Consider the following 27,630-nt stretch of genomic DNA (forward strand, 5'->3'; position numbering starts at 1 on the left):
TTTGCTCTCCCTCCTTAACAATATACACACACCCATCGTATCTCTCTCTCTCTCTCTCTCTCTCTCTCTCTCTCTCTCTCTCTCTCTCTCTCTCTCTCTCTCTCGTCATCCTAGTGCTCAGTAACTTCTTATTTCTTCCTTTTTTCTCACACACACATATACACACACGCACACCCGCACACCATAACGTACGTCTTAAGCAGGCATTAAAAGCATCATTGCCACCACTAACCTACCCATAAAAAAGGAACGCTTAAGAATGATGCTATACCCACCACCCACCACCACCACCCACTGAGACGCTCCCCTACCCTCCACCACCACTCTGCTGAACACCCACTTAAAGAAAAAAAGGAAGAAAGGTAAAAAAACAACAACAACATACCACTGGCTCACCTCCCACCCACCCACTCACCCACTCAAGAAAATCTGAAACGTGTAGTCTTTTCAAGTTTTTTATTATTTTTTTATTATTCAGTCACTCACGCATATGAAAAAAGAAGTTAAGTTAAAAAAAAGTACCACCACCACCGCCCAACATACTTCCTCTCCCGCCCAACCTACTCCCCCGCCCATCTCACCCACACCCACCACCCTCCCGCCCATCGCCCGCCCACCTACACTCCTCTACCCACTCCCTATCCTCACAAAATCTGAGACTCGCAGTATTTTCATAATTTTCAATCAACCTGCCCCGCCCTGCCCTCCTGCCTTGCCCTTCCTTGCCCTTTCTCCCCTCCTCCCCTTCCTCTCTCCCTTCCCATCCCTTCCTCTATCTTCTTCGTTTCCTTTCTTTCCTCCACCATCCATGTTTTTCCTTCCTCCTTTCTTCTCCTTTCCTGTATCTCTCCTTACCCTACTCAACCTTCTTTCCCTACCTCCCTCTCTTTTCTGTCCCTCTCCCTTCCTCCCTTCCCCTTCTTGCCCTTCCTCCTCTTTCCCTTCCCATCCTCTGTTTTTCTTCCTTCCCTTCTTTCCCCCTCCTTCCTTTTTGCTCCTTTCCATTATCCCTCTTCACCCGTATTGGCCCTCTTTCGTACACCCCTCCCATTTCTGTCCCTCTCCCTTCATCTCTCCCTCCCTCCCTTGCAACCACTTTTCCTCACCTCACTCCTCCTTTTCCACCCTCCTCTACTTCTTCCCTTCCTCTCCTCCTCTCTTTTATCTTTCCCTCCCTACCTCTATACTACAGCACAGCCCTCCACCCTACCCTATATCCCTTCCATTCCTCCACTTCCTATCTCCCTCCTCTAAACCAACCCCATTGCACCCACCCCACTCTACCATCCCTCTCACACCCTCTCCCTCGCTCTCCCTCCGACACACCCCTTCCTCCTACCCTCTCAGCAACACCACCGCCCACGACGCCATGAAAAGGCCGGCTGTACACGTATGTTAATGCACGCTGAAAGGTGAAAGTAATAGGGGGAGAGCGGGTGAGCGCCGACAGCCAGCCCGCCAGCCGCCCGTCCGCCTGGGTATATGCGTGTAGCTGAAGCCGCCTTGTCCACCTCACCGACCCACCTGGCGGCCTCTCTCCTCTAATGCTGGTGATGCTCTTGTTGGCCGGGGGGGGGGGAGGGGAAGGATGAGAGAGAGAGAGAGAGAGAGAGAGAGAGAGAGAGAGAGAGAGAGAGAGAGAGAGAGAGAGAGAGAGAGAGAGAGAGAGAGAGAGAGAGAGAGAGAGAGAGAGAGAGACTGCTGAACTGAATCTAAATCCTCCAACTGATTTAATTTAGTTTTGATGTTGGTTTTATTTATATTTATTAGTGTTTGTTTACTGTTTGTTTTGAGGTCGATTGGTGTTTGTGTTGTTACTGATGTTCTTGTGTTTTTGGTGGTTATGAGAGAGAGAGAGAGAGAGAGAGAGAGAGAGAGAGAGAGAGAGAGAGAGAGAGAGAGAGAGAGAGAGAGAGAGAGAGAATAATGATGAACCAATTCCACCTTCTGGTTTAATTTCTCTCGTGGTGATTTTATTTAGTTTTGTGGAGATGCTTTTGTAAGTGATGTATTTTCACCACACACACACACACACACACACACACACACACACACACACACACACACACACACACACACACACACAAAGGTCTTGGTCACAGCTACAAGGCTAAGGGAAGTTCCTATACCTAATACAGATCCCCGCCCTTACCCCCCCCTTACCTTCCATATCTATCTAAGTCAACACCCAAATCCACCCATCCACCCCACCCTTGCACTACCCTACCCACCTACCCTCCCTCCTACCAATCATTCTTTTCCTTATATTTCTGTTCCTTGCTTTTCTCCATCTTTTCTACGTTTTTTTTTGCTCTTTTTGCGTTTTTTATTTTCCTATTAAACTGCGTCCTTCAATGTGAAAAAAACAACTACTTAATTCTTACATATTTATTTCTTATACATTAATTTTCATCTCCATTTCTGATTCTTAATAATTCTCCTCTTCTTCTTCTCTTTATTCTCCCTTTCTTTCGCTTCCCATATACCTTTATTTTTTTATCGTGTGTTTGTCCTTCAGATTATATGGTCAAATTGTCTTATGCATTTTGTTTCTTTTTTTTTTTTTGTTATGGTGTCTTCTGTTTCTTAGTCCATATCCTCTCTTCGTTTTTCATTTCTTTTTCCTACCTGCATGTTTTTCTTCTTTTCCATGCTGCTTACTCATCCATTTCAGTCTCTCCATATACATATACATTTCTTACACTATTTTTTGTCCTCTCCCTTAAAAAAGTCACCCCACCGACACCATAACTCACCCAATCTCTTCCCGCTCTTTCCTACCAAGTCATCCACCCACTTACCCACTCACCTATCTACCTACTTATCTATCTGCCTCCTTACCCTAGCTTCCCTCTTGGTGAGTACGGCACCGCCCAAACTCTTACAGCACCTTTACCCACTTTTCTTTACATAACTTATCCATATCACCTTAACCGTGCTCTTCGTCCCACATTTCCATCCATGATATTCACTTTTTTTACCCATACCGCCCTTAATATGCCCTCTGTCCATCTTTCCATCCACCTATACCCACTTTTCTCACCTTACCTACCCATATCACCCTAAATGTGCCCTTCCTCCCACCTCTTCACTCACATCCTTCTCCAACTCTCACCCTCTCGTCTCCACCGCCCTCCACCCCTCTGCCCTATGCCTCTTAGATTACTCACCCAACACCTATTCCCCCTTATAGTCAAGTGTATCCCCTCTTCCTTAACCTCTCCCCACCTTTATTAAATCCCTCTAACACCCCCTTACACCCCCACTCACCCCTTCCCCTTATAGCCCCCCTTCCTCAACCTCTCCCCACTTTTACCAATATCTCCAACTTCCTCCCCGTTACACCCCATCCCTCTTACTCCCTCCCCCTTCACCCCTGCCTTCCCAATACCCCTTTCCCCCCTTATAACCAAGTATCTTCCCCCCCTTCCTCAACCTCCCCACCTTTCCCAACTCCTTCAACTCCACCCCTTACCCCCCACCCAACATTCAAAACCTCTTCCTCTTTACTGACTCCCCCCAACTCACTCCCCCATTCACCCCCACCTCCCCCATCCCCCCCACCCACCCAACACCCACACGCAGCCCCCCACGCTCTCCTAAGACCATTTACGTGCCCCCCCCTACAACCTTGGGCCGCATTAAGCCATCTCGCCCTTGTTTTACCGTCGCTTACGCCCTTTTTTTGCACCTCGCCTTTTTCTTCGCCGTCACGGTTGTTCAGGGTGAATATGGGATGGTGCGAGGAGGAGGAGGAGGAGGAGGAGAAAAAAGAGGAGTAAAACAGGAACGTGAACGAGAAAGAGTAGGAAGAAAAAACTGAGAAGAACGAAAACGAAGAGGAGGAGGAGGAAGAGAAGGAGGAGGAGGAAGATAAAGAGAAGTAAAACAGGGAAGATGTGAACGAGAACGAGCAAGAAGAAAAGTACGAGGAGAACGAAAATGAAGAGGAGGAGGAGGAGGAGGAGATAAAAGAGGGGTAAGAGGAGAAGGAAGTGTAGTAAGGGGAAGAGGAAGATCAGTAGAGTGGTAACAGTATGGAAAAGAAGACGACTACGAGGAGGAGGAGGAGGAGGAGGAGGAAGAAGAAGAAGAGGAGGAGGAGGAGGAGGACGACGAGAAGATAGATAAGTCGGATCTCGTCTGAGTGTGTCTTGTAACCTCTTGAACTCGAGGAGGAAGAAGAGGAAGAGAAAGAGGAGGAATAGGAGGACGAGGGAAGAGATAAGGAAAAGTATATGGAGGAGGAGGATAAAGGAACAAGCGGGTCATTAGGAGGAAGAGGAGGAGGAGGAGATATAGAAAAGATTAGAAAAGAAGGGAACAGGTGGAAGGAGAAGGAAAGAGAGAGAGAGCGGAAAAAAAATGATAGAGGAGGAGAAGAAAAGATTGAGTAAGTTGGAAAAGAAGTTAAAGGATAATAATAATAAGATGATAAAATAGCTGAAGAAAGAAGGAACAGGAGAAAAGGAAGATAGAGAAGGCGGTACAAATATAAGGCAAAATGTATGAGGGGAAAGAGATGTGAAGTTTTAAATAAAGTAAAGAAGGAGAACAATAAAAAAATAAGGCTGGAAATTGAAAAAAAAGGTCAAAATGTTAAGTTATGACGAAAAAAAAAGTAAAGTTAAGCGAAGATGAAGACGAAAGAGAGACTGATGAAGAGAAGAAAGGAAAACAGGATATAATAGAAAAAGATTGAAAGAAAAGAGAGAAGAGAAAATAATATATGCAGATAAAAAAATAAAGTGATGATGTTGAATGAAAAAATAAACCACTACTGAATAATATAACGAAAACAAGATAAGAAAACACGAACACACACACACACACACACACACACACACACACACACACACACACACACACACACACACACACACACACACACACACACACAAGCAAAAAATTTAATCAAGATACAAGCAAAAGAAAAAAATGTGTTGAAGTTAAATGATGAAGAAGCGACTACAGAAGAAGATTACAAGAGAACCGAGATAAGCAGGAATCACAAAACACACACACACACACACACACACACACACACACACGCCTGCTAAAAAGAAATCAAGTTAGATGTAAGGCGTAAAAATAACAGCTTTGGGCAGGGCAGAAGAAGAAGAAGAAGGTGGGCGTTGAGGAAGAGAGGGAATATTAATGTGTTGATGGACTGAAAGATACCACGGTGTTAAAAGAGAAAAAAAAGAAAGGGAATGGAAAATGTTAAGAGAGAAAAAAAGAGATTCGTGGTGACTGCATTAACACTACGACTTCTACTACTACTACTACTACTACTACTACTACTACTACTACTTCTTCTATAACTCTTCTCATTACATCCACTATCTTTTTAATTCATTCAGAAAACACGATAAGAGAGAGAGAGAGAGAGAGATCTCTCTCTCTCTCTCTCTCTCTCTCTCCCCCTTTATCTGTGCCTCCCTGTCTCCCTCCTGCTGTGGGACGAGGGTGGAGAAAGCTTTTAAAAATGGAGAACCAAAAGGGAAGGAAGGGAGGAGGGACGGGGAAATGAAAATAACTTGAAGGGAGGCAAAAAAAGGAGAGGAGATACAAGATAATTATAAAGAGAAATGGGACGAGAAAAAAGGGAAAGAGAATAATGAGGGAGGGAAGGGGTAATGGAAAGGATTTAAAGGGAGGGAAAAAAGAAGACCAAGGATGTGAAGATGAATACAAGACTTAGAGAGAATATTTACTGAGAGAAGAACAACAAAAAAAGTGAAGAGGAAATGAAGTAGACAAAAAAAGAGGGAGGAGTAAGGAATAGATTTGAAGATAATAGTGAAAAGAAATTAAAAGGAGTGGAGAGATATTTAGTAAGAAATGTGTATGGAGAGAGAGAGAGAGAGAGAGAGAGAGAGAGAGAGAGAGAGAGAGAGAGAGAGAGAGAGAAGTAGGAATAAGGGGAGAAAGAAAATGAATAAGGGGAGGAGGAAAAGGAGGAAGTAAAAAAAGTGAGGAGTAAGAAATATCTATTGAGAAGGGAGAAATAAATCAAGGTATGGAGAGGTAGGAAGAAGAGGAGGAGGAGGAGGAGGTGTAGGGAGGAAGAAGAAAAAAAAGGGGGAGGGAGAGAAAAAAAAGTGGAGGAGTAAGAAATGGATATGGAGAGAATGGTCAAATAGGAGAGTGTTTGACCGGGGAACTCATCACTCTATGGAGGCGACTTGTAACAGGACACCGGGTCAACAGGAAGACACTGAAGGGGGGGGGGAGGAGGAGGAGGAGGAGGAGGTATTGGGGAGGAAGAGGTATAGGTGATCGTATTGGAAAAGGTCGAGGAGGAGGAGGAGGAGGAGGATGGGTAGAGGTTGTATTGGTGGGAAAGGAGGAGGAGGAGGAGGAGGAGGAGTGTTAAGTATTGGTGATCGTATTGGAGGTCCAGGAGGAGGAGGTAGTGGTAGAGGTAGAGGTAGGAGGAGGAGGAAGAGAAGAAGAAAAAGAAGAAGATTGCAGAGAAAGAAGGAGAAAGAGATAACTTATTTTAAGGTGAAGATGTCGGAGGCCGAGTCACATTAGATATAAATAAAAAAGTTTAACTACAATAGGAAGAAGAAAATTATGAAACCGAATATCATCTCATTGTTATCTTCATCCATTACCATCTCCACTTCAAGACAAATGCTTTTCCCAACTTCCTCCACCTCTCTGCACTCCATCTTGCCCCGGCAAATACTCTAATTTCATCTCTCTCTCCACCTGGATCTCTGTCTGCCCTGACTTCTAAAATTTCCTGGGTTGCCACTCTGTTGATCTGGTTGTCCATGTGTTTGTTATCAGCTCTTCACCTGATATTGTCTACTCAGGTCTTCTTTTTCTTTATAGTCCTTAACATATTCTCAACCTTTGTCTGTTCCCTAGCCCTTGATGCTCGCCCATGTCTTTAGGAGTTATACTCAGCATGCTTCTTTCCATTTATCGTGATGCTAAAGGTATGTATATCATAAGATGAAGCTGGCGTAGATATAGTAATTTTATATAGGGAGTATTATAGCTAGAACTACTACTACTACTACTACTACTACTACTACTACTACTACTACTACTACTAGACTACTACTATTACTACTACTACCACCACCAATATCACTACCTCTAATCCAAGTATCCCTACCACAACCTCCCACACTCTCCCCAACTACCATCACTACTTCCCCAACCATCCACTACCACCATCACTACCTCCCCAACCACCACCACTACCACCACTACCTCCCCACCTACCACCACCACCACCACCACTAACGGGCATTAAAGTGTAATCCAAAGAGGGCAACCAACACAGCCGCACAAAAAAGGTAGAAAAAAGGTGGACTAAGAAAACACCATCGACTTAACGTGGATAAAAGAAGGGTTCGCACACACACACACACACACACACACACACACACACACACACACACACACACAGACACACACGTACATGCACACACACAGGTGACTTGCCAAGAAGAAAAGGTAGATAATAGGCAAAGAATTAGACGAGATAAAAAAGAAACACTCAGTTCTAATTAGCAAAAGACCCAGATTCACGGCCATAATGGAGGAGGAGGAGGAGGAGAAATAGGTGGAGGAGTTGGAATATCAGATCCGTACCTAGATACAGCATAAAAAAAACACTCTGTTCTAATTAGTGAAAGACCAAGATTAACGTGCATAATGGAAGAGAAGGAGGAGGAGGATAGATTTGTAAAGGAAGAAAATAGGGAGAAGTAATTTAGAGGAAGGAATGGTGGGACAAAGAGTAATGGGATTGATATAGAAGGAAGAATAGGAGGAGGAAGAAGTAGAGAAGAATGAGGAATAACATTGGGAAGTTCGCCACCAAGGACAAGGAGTCAAGAGAGAGAGAGAGAGAGAGAGAGAGAGACTTATAAGTATGCTACGCACCCTAGTGGCCTCGCCTTGCGGTACAGATCAAGACAAGTTGTGTTAGATAAAGCCAGAAAAGTAAAAAGAATGGTACCTTTTAGCCTCAGTCCCTCCCATTGCCAAACCACTGATAGAAAAAGATTTGAATAGCCTTGTATTGCCTCAAAGGCCTAGATATGGACAGTTTGAGGCACATGATGAGGGTTTCTGATCTGCAATGTCCTACTTATCGCGATACCATTTGAGAAGGATGCGATTCGACCCTTCCCTGACCAACTCTGATACAAATGGCCAGGAAGATATATATATATATATATATATATATATATATATATATATATATATATATATATATATATATATATATATATATATATATATATATATATATATATATAGACACTTTTGAAAGGTGAATCTGCAATGTCCTAGTTATCGTGATACCATTTGAGAAGGATGCGATTCTACCCTCTCCTGACCAGCACTGATGAAAATGACTAGAAAAAAGGTATATGTAGCATTGTACTGCCACCTAGACCTGGATATGGGCAGGTTTGAGGCACACGAGGAACTTTTCTAGTCTGCAATGTCATAGTAACTGTTATCTGGATGCGAGGATACCATTTCAGTATTCCTATTCTGCCCTTCCCTGACCAGGACTGATGCAGGTGACCAGAAAAGAGGTGTAAAGAGCACTACATTGCCTCAGAAACCTAGATATGGACAGTTTCCAGACAAGACGAGGGAGTTTTTTGAGTCCAATATCCAAGTTATCAGGATCAGAGGATTTCATTTGAGCAGGTTACTCCTATTCGACTCTTCCCTTACCAGCACTGATGCAAATGGCCTACACTGTCTTATTTACCAGGGAAAAATCTGTCAAGCTGTTCAAATATTCGTTCCTTCACGTGACGTTGAAGGAAAGGAAGGATAAAGAACATATGTGGGGCAGGTCTAGAGATATCATTGGCACATCGGATGCTTAACTGACGCCCCCGAGTGATATAATTGTTTGGAAAGGATGGTGATGTGAATCTGTTTAGTTTCGAGAATACCCGCCCAGGAGATGGAGGATATAGCAAGGAAGGGTTAAATAGCAGGGAAGGAAGCGTAAGAGGAGGAAGGGATGGAGGTGGTAGTGGGTGGAGATGAATAAGAAGAAGAGGAAGAAGTGAAAAGAATGAATAAGGAAAGAAGAATATAAGTAGGATAATAATAGTAAAAGCATAAAGTTCAACATGAGTGAAAGAGAGCGACTACGTAATGTATATGCGTGTGTGTGCGTGTATGTGTGTGTAGCTGATGCAATGAGCAGCGAGCAAGTTGTGGCAGGACGCGGATGGGTGATGGGTTTGGATCATGGGGGGGTGGGGGAGGGGGGAAGGAAGAGAGGCCCTGTGCGAGGGTTGGTAGGGGGTAGGAAGGAGGAGCGAGGGCTGGGGGGGACGGTCTTGGTAGGGTTGGTGGGGGGGGTAGGAAGGAAGAGCGGGGGCGGGGAGGGACGGGCAGTGCAAGGGTAGGGCAGGGTAGTGAAGGCTGTCTGATAAACACTTCATCTTTTGCATGTTTTTATTCCTCGTGCTAAAATTAATACAAGTAAGAGTTTGGGAGGGAAATAAGAAGTTGAGGTTAACCAAGAAGGCGTCAGAAAAGGAGGTTGAAAGAAGAAAGCGAATGAGAGCCTAAGTACGTAGTGTTTCATTGGTCAACAACTTTAAGCTATACTGCGATGTTATACTTTGCGTTTTGTCTCCATTCCCCTTTGTTTTATTGAAATTCGCATACTGTTTCAAGCTGTTGCGATCATACATATATACTTATTATTATTATTATTATTATTATTATTATTATTATTATTATTATTATTGTTATTTGTATACTTTTTTTTCAGGCACGCGGTTTTATCTTAGTGGAATCCATACCTACTTCAGAAATTATGAAGCGCCGAATGCAGCTGGTTTCTTAATGTAAGTATCCATGTATATTTATTCTCTCTCTCTCTCTCTCTCTCTCTCTCTCCCCGTCACAGCTGTTATCCCCCCCCCCCCCCCTTTCTCCTTCAGTTCTCCCCCCTGTCTCCTCCAACCAGCTACCTCCTTCCCCCAACACCGCCTCTCTCTCTCTCTCTCTCTCTCTCTCTCTCTCTCTCTCTCTCTCCACGTTTTAATACTTTCAACATATGATCGAGTATAGTCATAATACGTCGATTTTATTTGTTTTGCAATGCGTGGAGTAACGTATGGAAGAGCCTGTAGTTAATTGAATCTTTTACCCCAACAATTAAATTTAGATAACACTAACTCCTAAATTATGGATAGATCAAATTAGTTCTTGCCAGGGCAGAATGGAGTACACTAACATAAGACAGACAGAGGTGGAGAACGAAGGGAATGTATCATATTGTATATTTAAGTTTCAAACAAGTCTTCTCTAATCCTTCGCTTGTGGACAGTGAATATTTTTTTTATGTAACCTACGGTGAATGATTTATATGAAACCTTAATTACTTACTCTTCAGTCGGCGAAGTACGTACGCTCTGTTGGGATTTGTTTATTGTTTCGTCTTTGTAGGCTGTCTTGTCAGTTAGTTTTGATCTTATACTTCATTTGGTGACGAGAAGTGAACGGTGTAGTCTAGGTGTGGCCTCACAATAATTATTCTACGTATGATGTTTTCTCAACCGTCTTCCTCCTTCTTGTCCTCTTCTAATTCTTCTCCGCTCCTCTAATCCTTTCTTTCTTCTTTTGCTTCTTTTCTTCCATGTTTTCTTATTTATAGTTTTTCGTATTTAATCTTTTCTGTTTTCCATTTTTTCTAATTCTTTGACTTCTTTTATTTCTACTTCTACCTTTTCTTCTTCCCCTCCATCATCACTCCTACCTCTTACCACCACCGCACCACCTCCTTTCATCCTCCTCCTCGCCCTTCCCCGCCTCCTCCTCCTCCCCCTCTTCCTCCTCGCCCTTCCCCGCCTCCTCGCCAGTGCTTTGGGTACACACCTGGCTAAGGGACAATGCCTGACGGAGCTATCTTTATTTTCTTTACGTATCTCTTTTTTTTCCTCCCTTCTATCTTTGTTTGCCTCGTAATGTTGGTTTCGTTCTCTTTTGCGGTTCGGTTTTTATCTTTCTCCTCCCTCGTTTGTCTAATTCTTCTCTCCCTTTCCTCCCCGTCCTTTTTTTTCCTTACATTTTATTTTCACGTGTCTGTCTGTCTGTATTTATTTATTTTCATCTGTCTTTTTGTTCCGCACATTCTTTGTTTCTTTCTTTTTTCTCTTCTTTGTCCGTCTGTCTGTGGGTATGTGTGTATGACTAATCCATATCTGCATTTTACATATATACTATCATTTATCCATCTATTTTTCTTTACTTTGGTTACCTATCAGTCTACGGTAGAATCAATAACCTAAAAATATCAAGTGGACTCGGACTGGTCATATCACGCATAGAAGTGAAAACAGATGGACAGCTGAAAGTAACAGAGTGGCAACCCAGGAATTATAAAAGTCAGGGCAAGCACAGAGGACCAGGTGGGGAGATTAAATTAGAGCATTTACCGAAGCAGGATTGGAGTACACTTAACATCAGACAGAGATAAGGAGGTGGAGGACGTTGGGGATGTAATGGTTGAAGATGAAGAGGAGTAGGAGCAGGAGGAAGAGGAGGAAAAGGATAATGATGGAGTACACGAACATTAGAGAGAGAGATGGAGCAATTTAGAAATGTATATAATAGGTGAAGATGGTGTTAATAAGAGCACACTAACATCAGAGGGGTGGAGAACGCTGGAAACTTATGTAGTGGGTGAATTAGGTGTTGACGGAGTGCACTAACATCAAACAGAGAGGTGGAGAACTTAGTAAATGTATGTAATGGGTGAAAATTTTGTTGACTGAGTACACTAACGTCATTATAGAAGTGGAGAGACTGGAATTTCATGTAGGATAATAATAATAATGGGTTAAGGAGATGCTAATGATACTGCTGCTCTTCTTACGTATCCCTGTATCTACGTATCATCCAGTATCACCTCCTCCCTGTATACATTTGGGTCCTGCTCCGACGCCTGGCCTAATATTAGTCCACCTTACCCGCTGCCTGCCTGCCTTCACCTGTCTCCCGTTATCACGCTATCTCCACAGGTGACGTTAATTGATGTGGGAGATAGGGAAGGTGATATACTCTTTCCTCTTTACTATCTTTCTTTCTTTCTTCCTTTGGTTCTCTTTCTTTCGTCCTTCCTATTTTTCGTCTCTCTTTGATTCTTTTTTTCCTTCTTCCTACCTTCTTTCTTTTCTCCTTTTTCCTTCTCTTTCCTCCTTCCTACCTTCCTCTCTTTGGTTCTCTCCTCGTTCCTACCTTCCTCTCTTTGGGTATATTCTTTCTTTCTTTCCTCCTTCTACCTTCCTTCCTTCTTCCTTTGGGTTCGTTCTCTCTTTCGTCCTTCTAACTGCCTTTTATTTGTCTTCCTTGTCCTTCCTTGTCTTTTTTTTCATTCCTAGCTCTTCCTCCTCCTCCCTTTTCTCCCTAACTGCGTATTATTTTTGCTACTTTTTGAACCTCCTTTCTGCATTGTATCTTTTTTTGTTCCTTCTCCTCCTCCTCCTTTTGTTATTTGCATTGTCATCTTTCTTTTCATCGTATTATTTTCTTATTTCTTTTCTCGATCATTTATTTATTTATTTTCATGACCTTCTCACCCTTTAATTCTTCTTTCTTTTGCTTGCTTCGTCCTTCTGTACCCTCCTTTCTTCCTTCCTTTTTTCTTCCATCCTTCCTTCCTTCCATCCTTCCCTTCCCTCCTTCCTTCCTTCTTTCCTTCCCTATGTACCCTCCTTGTTGCTTATCTATATTATGAACGATTCGGAAGACACACACACCATGAATAAGTTATACAGCCTTGTGTGTGTGTGTGTGTGTGTGTGTGTGTGTGTGTGTGTGTGTGTGTGTAAGAGAGAGATTGAAGAGGAAGAAGTGGAGTTACAGGAGGAGTAGGAGGAGGAGGACGAGGAGGAGGAGGAGGAGGATTGATCTGTTTGGTGGTACTCACTAATATGGAGACGAACTGCAGCCTGTACTTAGTGTGTTGATGGGTGTGCATGTCTTTATCTCCTCCTCCTCCTTCTCCTCCTCTCTCTTCCTCCTCCTCTTGTCCACTTTTGGGTCATCTACATCCTCCTTCTCTATCTTCTTTTACAGTTACTTTTTGTTTTCTTTTGTCTTCTCTTTTTCCTCTTCCTCTTCCATTTTTTCTTCCTCCTCCTCGTCTCTGTTGTTCTTCTTCCATGTACGTGCAGTGACTCATTCTCCTCCTGCAGTTGTTTCTCTTCCTCCTCCTCCTCTTCCTCCTTCGTCGCCACCTACTTAAAGTCTTCTACCTGCTACTCTTTCTCCTCTGACTCACCGTCTTCTACTGGCGAGTCCTTCCTCCTCCTCCTCCTCCTCCTTCTTCTGTGAGTCATCCTTCCGGGCCACCCATTGTATTTTTCCTCCATTTCTCCTTTTTAATTATTTTTATGCATACCTTCTGCTGCAACTTTTATTCATCTACTACTACTACCACTACTACTACTACTACTACTACTCAGTACTTCCTTTTATTCTTTAAGGTGTACAATTCTTTCTATGCCTTACTCTTCATTCTTTTGTCTTTTTTACGGTGGAAATCCCGACTTTTACTCAGAGCCAAGGATCCTTATTGCCCTTATCTCTGTTTTATGCCTCTCCCTCTCTCCTCCTCCTTCCAAATCCTTGCTCACTCGTATTTTTGTGTTTCTGGGAAGTGGCTTTTTTTCCCTCCCTTCCCTGTTGTTGGTTTGTTGGAAAGTCCTTGATTGCCTATGCCTGGTAGAATGGATATGCTGTCAATGGTTTCTGTTATTTATATTACTACTACTAAGACATATGGGGTTTTCGTGGGATTTATATTCAGCTGTTTTTTATTATTTTACTTTTTATTTGTTATTCGTTTATTTATTTTGTTATTTCGTATGTATTTTTCCGCAGTCTTTACAGTGATTTTTTTCGATGGTGATTTGTATTTAATGTTTGTAAGGCGTTTTATTTTGGGGGAGGAAGGGAGGGGAAATGTTCCTTGAAAACCCAATGATTTTTATTTATATATATATATATTTTTTATTATTAGCATTGTGATCAAGCCTTTCCTTTCTTGGTGAGATTAGCCTATAATCCTTGTGTGTGTGTGTGTGTGTGTGTGTGTGAGAGAGAGAGAGAGAGAGAGAGAGAGAGAGAGAGAGAGAGAGAGAGAGAGAGAGAGAGAGAAGGTCGGGGAGAGTGAGTGATTGAGGGAAGGAGGGATACACCACAATTTCCATCCTTTCTGTCCCTCCAAGATAGATAACAAACTTTTATGCCTCCACAATCAGCTAAGCACCATTACACCAGCCACAGGGCGAGAGAGGGACCCTGGGTGTGTATTTTGTTATATCAACCTTGCTCAAAAGGGGTTCACAAGGCTGGTACGCTTCCTCTTGTCACTAGATGGCGTGGGTGCAGCTTTCCGAGGCATGAGAAGAAAGGAGACCACGCACAAGCGACGTAAGGGCAGGGTGTGGGTTAGGTCTCTCTTGCTCAATCGTGACTTCCGCTCTCCTCCCCTGGCAGAGAAGCAGTATAGATTTTTGATAGATGTTTACTGAAATATTTTGTTTGTAGTTCATGTTTGCCATTTCTAGTCTTGTCTACAAATACTTACAAACATAGCCACTGGAAAGACAACACGTGACTTTCAAGATATTAAGTCCCAGATGTTAATACAATAGTCTAATGCAGTTTATGTCTATTACCAAGTCAGATGCTTCGAGGTGTTTAGCGTACAAAAATATCAATGCCAACCTTTTGCAATACTCGCGTCAAATTCTGAGTCGTCTCTTGTTCTAGCGTAAAAAAGTTTGGGCTTCACGGGTCTTTCGTCACAATGGCCAATGAGTAGCGTCTTCACGTGGGTCGGCTTTCAGCGACAATCTCTCTCTCTCTCTCTCTCTCTCTCTCTCTCTCTCTCTCTCCTTTCGTTCGTCATAATTATTTCTGCTTCTTCAACGACGGAGGAAGAGAATTAATACATGAATGAGGTTAGAGAGGAGAGGAGGGTTAAGTATAGGATGAAAGGATTAGGGAGGAAATGAAGAAGGGGGAATCAAGAGAAAAAGTGAATGAAAGATGTTTGAGATGATATGATAGAGGTGTGTGTATATGAGAGGCAAGAGGTGGAAGGTGGGAGCTGGAGACAAGATAGAGGAGGAGAAGGAGGAAGAAGAGGAAGGATATGAATGAAATTATATATAGAGACGGAATGAGAGAGGTAATGAGAGAAGTGTGGATGAAAGGCAAGGGTGGTAGGAGGTGAGAGCAGCAGACAAGATGGAGGAGGCAGAGGCAGGATATGAATGAGATTATATAGAGGGAGACGGAGTGAGAGGGGGAATGTGAAGGGGAGTGACGAGGGTGAGGGACGAGGCGGAGAATAAGTCTGCGTGTACACAGGTTTTCCATTAACCATTAATGTAACTGTCTAATGACTCCGCCCCGCCACACCTCAATGGGCGGCGGGGAGCTGAGGAGGAGGAGGAGGAGGACAGGAAAAAGAATAATGGATGGTATAGTTTAAGATGACAGTATGAAAAGTAGAACAAAAAAGGGAGTGAGTGATAAGGAACAAATGGGGTAAGAGAGAGAGAGAGAGAGAGAGAGAGAGAGAGAGAGAGAGAGAGAGAGAGAGAGAGAGAGAGAGAGAGAGAGAATGGTATAGTTGAAAATGACAGTAGAACAGAAATGGGAGTGATAAGGAACAAATGGGGTGAGAAAATTAAGGTTACAAAAGCTGAGAGAGAGAGAGAGAGAGAGAGAGAGAGTCAACATCTCAATCACAGGAACTTAGCATGACAGGGACAGACAGATACAAGAGAAGTTTAAATTAGAAGAGGAAGAAGAAGCAGGAAGAAAAGAAAGCAAGAACAAGATAATAAAATGATAGAATTAATGAGGGTAAAAAAACAAAACAAGCAAATGACGAAACTAAGAAAATAATAATGATAATTCTTCATCAGTGTGTATAAGACGAGGTTAAAGTAAGAACGTAAGCAATAAAAAAAAAATCAGTATCAAGCCAAGTTATAAATAGTTTACATTGAGGGGAGGAAGATAATGAGTGATAGAACAACAAAGCGAATACTGAGAACACCACACACGCATTAATTAAACCCTGGAGTAGCGAGTAAGGCAGTGCGTCCCTTCCCACACGCCTATAATAATAATAATAATAATAATAATAATAATAATAATAATAATAATAGTTGCCTTGCTATAATAGTGGTCCTGGCTTACAGTTGATATGGAGAGCAGACAATGATTGACATTATTATATAGCGCTGTATCCTAATATATAATTCACTTGGATAACTTACAAAAACACATTAAAATTATTTCACTATGGTTCTTTTGCGTTTATTATGAGAGGCTGCGCGGTGGGGTTTTCCTGTTTTATTATATAGCAAGAAGGTTAAGTGGGTTAGTGGGTAGGGTACAGTTGGGGGAAGAGGAAAGAAGAGTGAGCAGTTGTATGGTATAGTTTTTATCCTTCTTAATCAGGGGTATAGTAAGAAAAGGAAATGGGTTAGTGGTGAAGGTTGGAAGAGGAAAGACAGGCATTAGGACTGAGCATTTGTACGATGTAGGTACTTTTATTTTCATCAAGGGCATATTAAGAAGAGAACATCGGTTAGTGGATAGGGCACATTTGGAGGCGAAGGAAAAACAGTAGAAGTATACGAGGTTAAAGTGAGAAGTTAAGGAATACAAAAATCAATATCAAGCAAACGATGATGTAGGTTCGTTAATAATTTTGTTCTGATGGTGTAAGTTCCCGTCCCCTCCCCTCTAGCCTTGTACTGTGCCCCAAATCCCCTCCCCCTCGCTGGCCTTGCTGCTGGTGGTGTGACTGGTGTCCTGCCTTCACGGGCCAGTGGGTCGGTGGGTAAGGGCTGGCTGGCGTGCACTGTGCTCTCGTCCCCTCGCCTGACACGCCCCGCTCCGCTGACCGCCCGCTCGCTACATGTATACAAGTCCGCGTCCCCGAGAGATGGGCCGCGTCTGTCCGCTGATGGGCCCCGCCACGCCTCCCCGGCCTGATGGAGATGTGTGTTCGAGGCTGGGTTCTCTCTCTCTCTCCCTCTCTCTCTGATGATTATGGAAGTTTCTTGTGTCTGAGGGCGTGGTTAGGGAAGGAGGAAGGGGTTGATGTATGGGTGTGCTTGTGTTAACTTCACACGGAGGAAAGATGGAAGGAGGAGCAAGGATGGGAGAAAGAGGAGGGATTAAAAAAGAAGAATACTTGTGTAGATAGTTTTTCGAGGGAGAGGGAAAGGCATGTATTGGCGGAATGATGGCTGTGTTGGGAGGTTATCATTATTATCGTGGTTATTAGGTTTGGTAATAGTGGTTGTGGCTGCCATTGTTTATTGCGGTGGTAGTGTCGATTATGGTGATTATTGTGCACAGATGTAGTTCTCGGATGGAGATTAAGGGTATGGTGGTGGTGGTTATGGTGCATCGTGGCGGTGGTGGTGTAGTCTTGTGTCCTATTTGCTAGGGTCGGCTGGGCGCGTGGCGGGGCAGGGAGATAGCGTCGAGGGCCAGGGTTACCGGGACGAAGGCGACAAATGGACCTCTTACTCTTGAGGGCTCGTGCCACAATGACGGAGGAGGAGGGGCAGAAGGAGGGGGAGAAGGAGGAGGAGGAGGAGGAAGAGGGGGAGAAGGTGGAGGAGGAGGAAAGGGTGAAAAAATACGATGGTTGGAGAAAAAAATAAAGAAAAGGCGAGGACAAGGGGGTGAAGGTGGAGGAGGAGGAGGAAGAGGGGGAGAAGGTGGAGGAGGAGGAAGAGGGGGAGAAGGTGAAGGAGGAAAGGCTGAAAAAAATTATGGTTAAAGAAAAAAATAAAGAAAAGGCGAGGAGAAGGGGGTGAAGGTGGAGGAGGACGAGTAGGAGGAAGGGGTGATGCTGAAAAAAGAAAAGTGAAGAGAAAGAGGAAAGGAAGATTTCGCTAATGGATAAGGAAAAAGAAAGGCGAAAAAAGAACCATAGGAGAAGGAGGAGGTGGAAATAGAAAAAAAAAACCCGTAGCATAAAAAGGAGATAAAGGAATGGAGAAAAATAATAAAAAGACGATGACGGTGGAGAAAAAAAAGTGGAGGATTTGTTAGACGGAGTAGAAGGAAGGTAGAGAAGACAAACAGACGATGATGGGGGAAAAAAGAAAAAAATAGTGAGGTTGCATTATTTCTCTCTCTCTCTCTCTCTCTCTCTTCCTCCCTCCATTCCTGTACTAGACTATAAACCTTCTTGTCGAACTTCACAGAGAGAGAGAGAGAGAGAGAGAGAGAGAGAGAGAGAGAGACTAGCACACTCAGCACATCCTTCTTAGCCTTGTCAAGTGCTCCCGTCAGCGTTGGAGGGGTATAAGGGGTGAGGGGGGGAGTAAGAGAAGGGGGTCGCGTGAAGGTGTGCAGATGTTTGCTGATAATGCTTCCCTCGAGCCTTGTTTCAGGGGGCTGCGACGGATCCTGAATGTAGATGGAGAGATTTGCATAATGTGATTATCCTAATGTGTTGAGGCCTTAAGATGTGAGAGTTTGGAAGGGGCGGCGGTGGTGGTGGTGAAGGGAAAGGGGCAGGTGAGCTTATGGATTGGGAGGTAGGGAATGGATGATGGCTGGTGGTTGTGGCGGTGGTGGTAGTGGTCGTGGTGGTGGAAAGGGGAGGTGAACTTATGTATAGGGAAAGAGAGGGGAAGATGGGGAGTAAGAGAAGGGGGGTGAAGGGATTGGGAATATGGGGAAGGGAAGGAGATGTCTGGTGGTTGTGGTGGAAAGGGGAGGTGAACTTATGTATAGGGAAAGAGAGGGGAAGATGGGGAGGGGGAGGTGAGCTTATAGAGTAAGAAAAGGAAGCGAAGAGATTGGGGATATGGTGAAGGGAAGATGTCTGGTGGTGGTGGTGGTGATGAAAGGGGAGGAGGTGGATTGGGGAAAGAAGGGGAAGGGAAGAAGATGTTTGTTGGTAGTAGGGGTGATGAACGGGGAGGAGGTGGATTGGGTGGATTGGGGAAAGGAGGGGAAGGGAAGGAGTTGTCTAGTGGTGGTGATGGAGGTAATGTTTTTTTTTTCTTCGTTTTTTACAGCAGTGGAACAACTCACGGGCATAAAAAAAAACCCTAAACTCAGGAGGTAAACTTATGGGTTGGGAGAAGGAAGGGGAGTGATTGGGGAAGGTAGGGAAGTGGAGGAGAAGATCTCTAGTGGAGGAGGTGGTGGTCGTGATGGGCAAAAAGGGAAAAGGGAAGTGAAGTGATGGATCGGGAGAAGGGAGAAAAACGAAGAGGAATGATTGGGAAGGGGAGGAAATGTCTCTCTGTGGGGATGGTGTAGTGGAGGAAGGGAGGGGAAGCTGTGGATGAAGAGAACAGTGAATAGGGGAAGAGGTGGAGGGATAGGATAGAAAAGGTAGATGATAGGAGTTCCAATAGGGATATATTTGATGGTGATAGCGGTGGAGGAGGAGGAGGAGGATAAATACACATAATAATAACAATGATAAAAAGAAGAATATTTAGAAGGTTAGGAAAATGAAGAGGAAGAACAGCATAAAATAAAATAAAAGAAAATGGGAGAATGTAGGAAAGGTGAAGGAAAAGGAAGAGGAAGAGGGCAGGCAGGGAAGAAGACAGAAGAGAAGGGAAAATAAAAGAGAAAGAAGGAGGGAGGAGGCATAGCAGAAGGGGTAGGAGGAGGTATAAGAATAAACGGAGGACCAATATTAGGAGGAGGACAGGCAAGGAGGAAAACGGAACCGGAGTAAAAAAAAAAAAAAAGGACAGAAAAAGGGAGGAGGCATAGCAGCAGTGGGAGGAGGAGGAGGAGGAGGTTTAACAATAGAAGGAGGACCAACAGCAGAAGGGGGAGGAGGAGGAGGATAGGTAGGTAGGTAGGCAGGTAGGAGGAGGAGGGTAGGTAGAAGGAGGAGGAGGAGGAGGAGGAGGAGGAGGCGTGTTTGTGGTCGAGGTGGTGTGCTTTGCTTCATTGAAATGTATTTATGTATCACCAAGCAAGTTCACAGCTCGACCTGCTTCTTGCCACCTCCAAGTTTGGCGCCCTAAGCTGAACGAGGTGTTGGGAGAGTCCAGCTGAAGAAGGGCGGAGGGGGGCAGGGGAGGTAGGGAGGAAGGGACAGTGGGGTGGATGGAGATAGGCAGAGGAGGGGTGGGGGAGGGTGGAGTTAGATGGGTGGCGAGGAAAGGGGGTGGAGGGAGATATGCAGAGGAAGGGTGGGGGCGGGGAGGAAGATAGTGGGCTAGGAAGGAGGCTGAGAGAGGGGTTTTGTGTGGGGGGACGAGGAGGAGGGATATGGGGGGGTGAAGAAGAGGGTGGAGGAGGGGAAGGATGGAAAAAAGATGGGACGAGGAGTAGAAAAGAATAAACAAGAACAGAGAGAGGAAAAGAAGACGAATAAACAGAGAGAGAGAGAGAGAGAGAGAGAGAGAGAGAGAGAGAGAGAGAGAGAGAGAGAGAGAGAGAGAGAGTTAAATAAATAGTGGCCAAATTTTTTTTCGTTTATCTTCCTTCGACGTTTCCGAAAATTCTGGCGTTTTGTAGCGAGCTTGTTGGTGTGATACGAGGGCGTGTTTAGGAGACTCGGAGATAGTGGAGGACACACGAAGAGGAGGAGGAGGAGGAGGTGGAGGTCTTCTTGCTTTTGTCCCGGATCCATACTGTGTCCTCTTCCTCCTGCTCCTCCTCCTCCTTCTCCTTCTCTTCATCCCTTTTCCTTCCTCTTTCTTACCGATATTTTTTTTCCTTCTTTGGTCTTTTTCTGTGTTAATTCTCCTCCTCCTCGTCATGTTCTCGTTCTTGTCCTGTTTTCTTCTCAATAGTATTTTTTTATATTCATGTCTTCGTCTTTGTTTAATTGCTTGTTTTTGTTTAATTCCTTCGTTCTTGTATAATTCCTCTGTTTTATTCCACTTTCTTCTTGTTTAATTCATTCTTTCTTGATTAATTCCTTTTTTCTCGTTCAGTTCCTTCTTTCTTGTATAATTCCTTTTTCTCGTTCAATTCCTTCTTTCTTGTATAATTCCTTTTTCTCGTTCAATTCCTTCTCCCCTGTTTGATTGATTATTTTTTCTCGTTAATTCCTTCTTTCTTGTCTAAATCTTTCTTCCTTATTTAATACCTTGTTCATCCTCTCGTCCCAATTCTCTCTCGGGTTCTCCTTTTCGTTCTGTTCTTCGTCATCGTCACTGGTGCAGAACGGAGCTTGGTTGTATGTAGATCACGTGATTAGGATTCGAAGCCTCATGTTGTTGTTGTGGTGGTGGTGGTGATGGTGGTGTTGGTGTTGGTGGTGATGGTGGTGATGCCTCTGCTGCCGTCTGGGTCTGTTTTGTTTGGCTTTGATTAAGTTTGTTTTGGTGTTGCTCCTCAGACATGCAGGCTTGGTGTGTGTGTGTGTGTGTGTGTGTGTGTGTGTGTGTGTGTGTGCGAGAGAGAGAGAGAGAGGAAGAGACAGATAAAGACAAACACAGACAGACAGACGGACAGAAACGCAAATGAGATGGAAAGAGTGACAATATAAAACTCACATACATCACATGAAGAGAGTAGAGAAACAGCATCTCATACACAGCATCTTTAGGGCAGAAGCATCATGAATGAGGAGAGGCGGAGGCTGACGTTAGACCAAGACAGGGCAAGACACAGAGGGCATAAGGACCAAGGCAAACGAGGGAGGCGAGGGAAGCGATTTACCTGGGCGGAACTCCTAACTTCTTCCCTCTCTCTCTTACCACTTCTCTTCCTACACCTGTGACGGGCCTCGTTGTCAAAGGCGGCCTGATCACAACACGACGTCCTCCGCCCCCCATAAACCGCGAGGATGAAGAGAACTAGTTTTAGGGGACAATGGAGGGATAAAAGGCCGTGTTATGGCGGGGTTACTATAGGCATTTTAACTTTACGGTCCCTTAAATCACCACCCACACCTCGGAAACATGACAAAAAGTATATGTGTATCTCGAGAGACGTGAGTTTTGGAAGAGGGAGACACACGTTTGGTGGAGAGAGAGAGAGAGAGAGAGAGAGAGAGAGAGAGAGAGAGAGAGAGAGAGAGAGAGAGAGAGTTGATGTTCTCTGGTGATAAAAACTCTTTTCGTCTTCGTTAGTTCCCATGAGTCTCTGAAGAGGAGGATATCGGCTAAGGGCTTTAGGGCGGTACAGGATATCATAGAAACGAAGTATTAGTAGTAGTAGGAGGAGGATGAGTAGGAGGAGGAGGAGAAGAAGAGGAGTAAAAAGGGAATCATTGATCTTTTCTATGCCTAAAATTTACAAAGGGGCAATAATAGGAAGATGTCAAGGCGTAGGAGTAGAAGAAAGATGAAGTAGAAGACGAAGAAGATAAATATTATTAAGAAAACAAAATAATGATAATAAGGAAAAAGAATAGGAGAAAAATAAAAGGAAACGAGGAAGATTAATGATAGAAGGAAAACAGGAAGAAGAGTAGGAGAGAATGAAAGAGGAAATAGAAACGCAGAAAAAGAAATGATAATAGTAATAGAAAAGGAAAAAAACTCATTGATAAAGAAAAATGGAAGACAAATAAAGGGAGAATATGAAAGATTGGAAGGACAGAAGGAGGAGGAGAAAGATGACAAGAGGAGGAGGAGGAGGAATAGGACTGTCTTGTGGGTCTTGGGTGGTCACGGGTGAAAGTGTGGTGTGGGGATGGCCAAGACAGATACGAGGACGCTAAAAGGGAAGAGCAAACGTGGGTGGGAGAGGGAGGAGGAGGAGGAGGAGGAGGAGGAGGAAGTCAAGGGAATATGAAGGGAAGGGAAGGGGTAAGGAAGGTTGAGAGGGAGGGGTGACTAGCTTATAGAAAACGAGGGAGGAGAGGGAGAAATGCCACAAGAAGATGAGAATGAATGGGATGATAAAGATTAAGGTAGAGAAAGAAATTATGAAATGCTTTAGATAATATGAAGAAAAGAGAAGGGTGACATGAGGGTAAAAGAAATTATGAAATGCTTTAGATAATATGAAGAAAAGAGAAGGGTGACATGAGGGTAAGGAGAGACTAGCTTATAGGAAACGAGGAAGGTGAGGAAGAAATACCACAAGAAGATAAGAATGAATGGGATGATAAAGATTAAGGTAGAGAAAGAAATTATGAAATGTTTTAGATAATATGAAGTAGAAAAAGAAGGGTGACATGAGGGCAAGGAGTGACTAGCTTATAGGAAACGAGGAAGGTGAGGAAGAAATACCACAAGAAGATAAGAATGAATGGGATGATAAAGATTAAGGTAGAGAAAGAAATTATGAAATGTTTTAGATAATATGAAGTAGAAAAAGAAGGGTGACATGAGGGCAAGGAGTGACTAGCTTATAGGAAACGAGGAAGGTGAAGGAGGAATGTCATAAGAAGATAAGAATGAATGGGGTGATATAGATTTGGGTAAAGGAATAAGTAAGATGTAGGATATTATGTAAAAATGGTGATGGGAAGTTGATGGGTGGGCAGGGAAGGATTTCAGTGGATAAGAAAGTGGAGGATATTGAAGGAAATGGAAGAAAAGGTTAAGTGGTCTGTCTGGTAGAGATGAAAGGAAAGAGAAAGGGAAGTACAGTGGAAGAGAAGTGGGAGGAGGTGAGGGGACTGGAAGTAATAATGTGAAGTGGATGGGTGGGTGGCAGAGGGTGGTTGTGGAGGGGAGGGAATGGAAAAAAAAGTATGAGTGGTCTGGAAGGCGTGAGAAGAGAAAGTGTTAGAGTAATGGACGCATAATGGCTGTGAATAAGCGAGGAGAAGGTGAGAGAAAGGGGAAGTGAAGGAAAGACATTTGGGTGGCCGTCAAGGGAATGATTTGTAGTTTGAAAAAATATAATTCCTTTCACCTGATAATATCCCATTGACTGCGGATATCCAACGATAATACATCACCAAGCTACAGGAATAGAACAAAAAGTGTCTGATAAAATGCAATGAAAAAAATGTAAAGTCCTGCACCGTGGGAGGGGATATCCAGCATACCAATACCACAAGGGAAACACTCCACTATACACCACAGAGGCAGAGAAGGACCTGGGACTATTATGTTATCAGGCTACCAGTGAAAGCCAAATCCATACCAATCGCAGCGGACGGGTTAAGGACTGAGCTCAAATGTGAAAATAAACTAGAAAAAAAAATGATCAGAGTATTTGCCACTTTATGTTGACTTCAGTAGTAAAAACAGTAATGGATAGATAAATAAATAATAAGAGATTCGGGACGGGGAGGAAATAAAGTCTGTGATACAACTTTATGAACGCCAAATCTAAAAATAAGAAAAATAAATAAATATCCATTGTTTTCATCTGTTCCTAAATTCTGTCTGTCTTTCTTATGTCTACTACACAATGCTGTTGACTACTTTTATTTTTCTTCCTTCAATATCTGTTTTCCTTTATGTTTCCTATTTTCCTTGAGTTTATTCCTCCTTATATTTATTTTTATCTTCCTTTTCTACTATCTAGTTTTCTTTGTAGTGGTCAGTTACTGTATTCTCTTTTCCTTTTTTTCTTTCATATTCTTCCTCTTCTTTCTTGTTTATTTGGTATTTTCTTCCTTTTCCTTATATTCATTTTTATCTTCCTTTTCTTCTATTAAGTTTTCTTTTTGGTGTTCTGTTACTGTATTTTCTTTTCAATTTTTTCCTTCACATTTTTTCTTTTCCCTCGTCTTCCTTTCCTTTATTTTTAGTTTTCTTATTCTGGTTTGTATTTTTATTTTCATTCGGGGTTTATCGAGTAATGTCCTTATCTTATCCTTCCCTTTTTATTTTTTTATAATTATGTTTTTATTTTTTCTTCCGTGTTTATTGAATGGCCCGAAAGTTTTAGCGTGCTAGATTTTAATACATGGAATTCATATACCCAAAAACTCCAACCCAATCTTTCACATATGATTCCAATGCCACTCCCATAAGAGCGATTTTATCTCCCTTAAAACCCTCCAGCTTCAGTTACACACACAATATAAAACAACCCACATGATATTAACCACGGCTCTATTCATTTATATATACCAATAATATCTGCATGTGCCATTTATCTATACCAGTAACACCTGTACCACCACTTGTGCTTCGGTTAAGGCCACTCAATGACTAAATCGTGAGGTAAGGGATGATTATGCATGAAAGTGTCGAGCTGAATAGAATCAAGCGTCTCTTCACGGCTTGAGGCTCTTATTGGGGGTCTTAGAACTGATAAGAGGATCGAGAGAGAGAGAGAGAGAGAGAGAGAGAGAGAGAGAGATTTTTATACCTAAATTTGAAAAAAAAAGATGCAAGAAACTACTACAGGAAATGACACGGAAAATAAATTATGAAATAAGAGAAATAAAGATAAGAGGGTCGAGGAAGTGAAGTTGAGAGAGAGAGAGAGAGAGAGAGAGAAGGGTGAGGTGGTGTTTGTCGTTGAAAGCCGACCCATGAGAAGAGCACACACACACACACACACACACACACACACACAGAGAGAGAGAGAGAGAGAGAGAGAGAGAGAGAGAGAGAGAGAGAGAGAGAGCACCTACAACTTAATAACACCTAAATTTGAAAAGAAAGAAAAGAAAAAAAACTACTACAGGAAATGACACAAGAAAGACAGAAAGAAAAGAACCAAACACACACACACACACACACACTCACACACACACACACACACACACACACACATCCCAGCTTTTTATTCTTTCTAACAAAATTTTCAAGTATTTATGTGACGCGCGAAACGTTTCTGTATTATAAACGTTGCTATAAAAAGCCGGGCGTCGCTCCCTCCGCCGCCTGTCCGTCCCTTTGTGCGGGGAATCGAAGCCGACGTGAACGTGTTTCAGGACGTCGGTTATCTCTCTAGTTTTACCCGGATCCTTTTTATTTTATTTTTATTTTTTTATGATTCTCTGTGTCTGACTTTTTGTTGTTTGAAGTCTGGTGGTGGTGTTTTGTGGTGAAGGTGGTTGTTGGTGTTGGTAGTGGTGGTGGTGACAGGGTGGTGGCGGTGGTGGTAGTATTGATGTCTGTGATGGTAATAGAGAATGCTGTTTAAGAAGACGAAATAAAGATGAGGAATAGGAAGAGGAGGAGGAGGAGGAGGAGGGGGGAAGAGGAGGAGGAGAAGGAGGAAAATGACGATAACAACAATAACGAAAGACAAAAATAGCAATAACAGGAAGTAAAAAAAAAACCTGAGATATAATAGAACAATAATATTAATCCATTCTTTTATTTAATACGACAGGTCTTCTCTTTAGGTCAGCGAACCACTACCACTACCATCATCACCACCACCCCCTCCCCCCCTCCCCCCACCATTACCACCACCACCACCTCGACTCCGGCCTCCTAATCCCGCGTCTCGGTGGCTGAGTGTCGGGGGATTACAATCTGTGGTCGGTGATCGGAAAGATGTAATCGGGGCGAGGTCGAGGCTGGCAGGCGGTGGAGAGGAAGGCTGGTGGTGATGGTGGTGGTGGGGGTAGTGATGATTGGGGTAGTGGTGGTGAGGGAGGGAATGATGATGCGAGTACAAGTAAAAGGAACGCTGGTGGTGGTGGTGGTGTGGTGATACGAGTACAGATAAAGGAGAGGCTGGTGGTGGTTGTGATGGTGGTGGTGATGCAAGTACAGGTATAAGGAGAAAGCTTGTAGAGTGGTGATGATGGTAGTGATGGTGCTTATTGGTAGAGGGGTGAAGGGCTAGAGAAGGGTTGCATGGTGACGATCTACCACGTTTGGCATCCATGTCTTGTCCTGATGTCTGTCTTGTCGCATTTGTCTTGGAAACTCTTCGTCATATTTCTCCTTTTTCCTTCTCTCACAGTTCGTTATGTGAAGGGTAAACACTTTAATTCTTCTTTCTTATCCTGTCTGAAGAGAAGCTCGACTTTTTCATCATCCTTTTTTTTGTCATATGTTTTTGGGAACCTCTTAGTCTTTTCATCTTATTATTTCTCTTTCGGTTGGTTATGTGAAGGCGAGACACTTCATTTTCCCTCTTCCTCCTGTCTGAAGAGAAGTTCCTCAAGTCCTTTTTTTCATATTTTTCTCTGTTCTTCCTCCTTATTTTGCTATGTGAGGAATAAAACATTTTCTTCCTACCTCCTCCTCCTCCTCCCTCTCCTTCCTCCTCCTCCTACTCCTCTTCCTCCCTCCCCACTTTCTTGTGTAAAAGGTAAACTTCTCTCGCTTTGTTTGTTTGAGAAGCACTTCAGCTCTCTTAATCTTTTTCATTTTTTTCTCCCTCCTCCAATTTGCGATGTGAGGTAAACATTTTCTTCCTTCCTCCTCCTCCTCCTCCTCCTCTGCTTTATTACGTAAAGATAAATTGCTTTTGTCTGCCTTGTTTGTCTTTAAGAGAAGGGCTGAGACTCTTTATCACATCCTCCGCTTCCAATTTGTTACCTGATAAACAATAAAAAATTTCTTTCTCACTGTGTATGGAGATTAATATATACTACGACATACTCCCTCCGTTCTCTTCCTTCAGTGATTTTTGTAATATTTTGTTTACATAAGGTGGTACTCTTTATCACTTCTTCCAATTTCTCAACTGGTATAATTCTTTTTCTTTCCTCTGTGCTTTGGGTGAAGAATATATATCACGGCATACTCC

At 43.2% G+C, this 27,630-nt stretch overlaps 1 long non-coding RNA gene across 1 annotated transcript in view; it reads left to right on the top strand.

Moving 5' to 3' along the window:
- The first annotated feature begins 9,780 nt into the window (after positions 1-9,780).
- LOC127004249 (uncharacterized) overlaps positions 9,781-27,630 on the top strand; it is a 79,526-nt gene continuing 61,676 nt past the window's right edge. The window contains exon 1 of the long non-coding RNA XR_007757714.1: positions 9,781-9,860. This is a non-coding gene — a long non-coding RNA (uncharacterized LOC127004249). The remainder of the gene's footprint in view (positions 9,861-27,630) is intronic.

Source organism: Eriocheir sinensis, chromosome 27, assembly GCF_024679095.1.
Source record: "Eriocheir sinensis breed Jianghai 21 chromosome 27, ASM2467909v1, whole genome shotgun sequence".
Lineage (NCBI taxonomy): Eukaryota > Metazoa > Arthropoda > Malacostraca > Decapoda > Varunidae > Eriocheir > Eriocheir sinensis.